The sequence below is a fragment of the Bufo bufo genome, chromosome 6 (assembly GCF_905171765.1).
Source record: "Bufo bufo chromosome 6, aBufBuf1.1, whole genome shotgun sequence".
In the NCBI taxonomy this organism is placed as follows: domain Eukaryota; kingdom Metazoa; phylum Chordata; class Amphibia; order Anura; family Bufonidae; genus Bufo; species Bufo bufo.
Window position 1 is genome coordinate 379,999,819 of NC_053394.1, and position 4,382 is coordinate 380,004,200.

Here is a 4,382-nt window from a genome sequence, read left to right on the forward strand (position 1 = left end):
AGAGTGATGCCATGTTAATGCTTGTCCCTACTCTGGTGGTGTATGTGACATATGGCCCTGATGAGCTGCCACTGCCTGCGCTCAAAATAACATATGCTCTGCTGTGGTGGTCTCATGCATCATGTAAATCATTAATCTCTTTACGCTGCTCATAGCAACGCTTCAGCATATGTAAGGTGGAATTCAAACGGTACAAAGGCAGACCATTTTGTGACTTCCCCTTCAGAAGGGCCTTTTTAGCCACATAAGAATGGCTGGACAGTCCCCTGGACATGACCAACGCCATCTTTCAAAACTTCATGCACCACTAAATTTATGATGTGTGCCATTGCAGGGAACATGTGTTATTTTCCCCAAATGAAGTGCAGCCACAATGTTCCTGCCATTGTCACCAACCACGTTGTCCAGCTGTAGATAGAGGAGAGAAATCCAGCAGGAAACTTGCTGCTTCATGCAGATTACCAATTGATCTATGTAGCCTCTCTCGCCCAAGCTCATCAGCTTTAAGACAACATGGCAATGCTTCAGTTTGCACATATAAAAGATGGTAGAAAAAGTGTAAGCAACAATCTGCTCTGTTTTTGTTAGGGACAGGAGGATGTCCATTGAGGAGGACGTGGATAAACCCCTGATGTAGGGTACCAGATAATCAGCAATTGCAAGCTGCAGCATGGTGGCCAAGACCGTACAGCGGTTTAGGAAGACAGGTTCCACTCTCACACTTGCTCACACTCTCTCATTCTGGTCACTGGAAGTTCAACATGGCACCTCATGGCAAAGAAATCTCTGAGGATCTGAAAACAAAGAATTTTTGCTCTACATAAAGATGGCCTAGGCTATAAAAAGATTGCCAACACCCTGAAACTGAGCTGCAGCACGTTGGCGAAGATCATACAGTGGTTTAACAAGACAGGTTCCACTCAGAACAGGCCTCGCCATGGTCAACCAAAGAAGTTGAGTGCACATGCTCAGCTCCATATCCAGAGGTTGTCTTTTCAAAATAGACGCATGTCGTCATGGAGGAGGGTAAGAGGATTCAAGTGGCAATCTGTGAAGCTCTAGTGAACTCCATGCCCAAGAGGGTTTAGGCACTGCAGGAAAATAATGGTGGCCACACAAAATATTGACACTTTGGGAACAATTTGGCCATTCTCACTTAGGGGTGTAATCACTTTTGTTGCCAGTGGTTTAGACATTAGTGGCTGTGTGTTGAGTTATTTTGAGGGCACACCAAATTTACACTGTTATACAAGCTGTACACTGACTACTTTACATTGTATCAAAGTGTCAGATATTCAGGATTGTCCCAAGAAAAGAAAGAATAAAATATTAACAAAACTGTGAGGGGTGGACTGACTTTTGTGAGATACTGTAGGTACCCAGCAGCAGATCTTGACGATTTGCTTGCCCAAATGCATTCAGCATTGCAGAACATTCCTCAGACAATCATTAGTAACCTCATTGGTAGGATGAATAAAGAGAGATGTTTTGCATATTTTTTTTCCGTCTTTTATCATTTGCTAAATTTTCCTCAGCATAGTTCTTCAATATGAGATCAGCAGAGGTCCGGTCCCTGAACCCCCACCAATCAGCTGTCTGAGGAAGCCTCGGTGCTCACCGGAGCTCCAGTTAATACAAAGCCTCCTCACAGCTTACCGGGCACAGCGCCGTCTGTTGAATAGTAGCTGTGCTTGGCATTGCAGCTCAGACCCTTTCACTCGAATGGGACTAATCTGTGCCTAGGCCATATGACCGATGAACGTCACATTGCATGGCCAGGAAGAGGCCTAAGACCGTGCAGAGCACTGTGTCCTCTCCATACATCTGACCTCCGATCTGATATTAATGACCTCTCCTGAGGATGGACTATATATATCATATATATACTGTATATCACCTATAATGCTGTCACATTTCCATCCATATTAAATTAGAATTTTAGCTGAATCTGTGAATATAACGCTGAAAAAACGGACAGAAGACAGAGCCTAAAAATGTAACATAAAATTGTATCATCCAGTGAAGGAGTAGAATCCGTGAGTCTTCTCTGCTTTAGGGTCCATTCACACATTGGTAAGTGTTTAGCGGATCTGCAAATTGCGGATACGCAAAACACGGACACAGGCAATGTGCGCTCCGCAATTTGCGACCGCACATCGCCGGCACTATTATAGAAAATGCCTTTTCTTGTCTGCAATTGCGGACAAGAATAGGACATGTTCTATTTTTTCGGAAACAGAATTGCGAATCCGGAAGTGCGGATCAAGAAATGCAAATAGCACATAGTGTGCTGTCCGCATCCGTTCCGTCCCCATTGAAAATAAATGGGTCCGCACCCATTCCGCAATATTGTGGAACGGATGCGGACCCAACTTAAGGATGTGTGAATGGACCCTTACTTAGTGGTCACTACTCACCTGGGCGGTTATCTGTAGGAATGTCCTCTGTACTCTGCTCATCACCCTTCACATATGTCTCTGTAGGATTAATATTGTTCAGATCTTCACCTGGATTCACAAGCTGTGAAAGAAATATTGTAGAAGTCATCAGACGGTTGGAGAAGTCGTGTGGATGATTTATATGACCTGAAATGATCAGTAATTAGAATGATGACCAAAAACGCCCGGACAGCAGCAGTTATCTGACCCAAATATCTGCAGGTCTCCTGTATAAATCCAATCTGATTGCTTTGTTATTCCAACCAGTTTGCAATGCAGGGAGAGTAGCCCTTATATTCCATCCCTAACATTACATTGTGTGTATATAACATCACATTGTTTGCGCACCTGTTACCCTTGCTGACCGCCCCAGGGCTGTGAAGCCGGTAAGCCAAAGTGTTTTCGGGCCACGGCTTATTTACCTCCTCGGAATGGACATAATCATCTGCTCTGCTGCAGCCAATGACTGGATTCAGGGGTAACATGTCCACAAGAAACACATCACCACTAAAGCCAGTCATTAGCTGCAGTAAAGTAGATGACCATGCCTGTGCCGGCGAAGGAGCAAACAACATTTACTGGAAGATGGACACACAGGAGCTGGCACACATAACCGGAGCTAAGGGTATCAGGTACGTATGACTCTTTCCATAGTAGAGGCTGCGGGCACATGTGACAAGTTATTTATTCCTGAACAAACCCTTTACTGCTGTCTTCCTGTTCTGTCCACTAATTTTGGGAGGACTGCATGCATGAAGATACTGTACCTAGTATAAGGGACAGGAGAGAACACAGGAGAGATGAGAACTGATTATCTATCACCACTAGAACACTCTGCGATCACTGATTATAGTATAAGGACACAGTGGCTTAACTTGAGTTCTAAGGGCCCCAAGGCAAACTGTTGTGCCACTCTTGTGCAACCACATAAGATCTGCAGCAGTTCACAGAGGAGGCCATCTTAAATGTCTATACAGGCAGAAAATAGTGAGAAGAACCAGACAACATGTAACGTGTATGGTCAGCTGTAATCCTGCCATCTCCATCTTTCTCATTATACAAGGATAAAACATATAATACTGGTGGATAAAACAAGACTGAACGCAAGATCTTCACAGTCTTCTACAGATCATAGGGAACATTTCATGAGACCTTATCTCCATCTACCTGATCATCCTGTGGGACATTGTGATGTTCTTCTGAACCATCCTGTGGAAGAAGAGGACTGGGACATCTCTCCGGTGTGCTTCTCTCTTCCTTAACTGTAGGAAACACATCTAGTGACTGAATTCATCCCTTACATACAGATAATGAGAGGACGTGTGTATTTGGTCATGTCTATTACCTGGTGATGTGAGGGGCAGGTGATCCTCCAACATGACGTCCTTGTACAGATCTTTGTGTTCTTCTAAATACTCCCTCTCCTCCATGGAGAAATAGATGGCGACATCCTGACACCTTATAGGAACCTGACAACACAATGATACAGTCATCACCCAGTTCCTTTCATATTGTTCCTGTATAATGTCCCAGCATTCCCAGCATTGTCACCTCTCCAGTCAGCAGCTCAATCATCTTGTTGGTGAGTTCTAGGATTTTCTCTTTATTGATTTCCTTATGTATCAGGGGGTGAGGCTCCATGATTGGGCTCAGGGTTCTTCCCCATCCTTCAGACACAGGGGCCTGACAGCGCTCACTAGAGGTCTTCTTCACTACTGTGTAGTCCTGGTTATGGAGAGACACAGTAATAAATATCACTCCATACATCTCCAGAGTCCCTCACCTCTCCAGTCATGTCCATCTGTTAGTAACATAGATAAGATGATGTAATGTGACATCAGAATCTCTCACCTCTACAGTAAGCCGGAAGAGGATCTCTAGGGCGAGATTTATTATACTCTCCGCCATCTTGTCCCTGTCCATATTTCAAGGGTCAATCAGGAG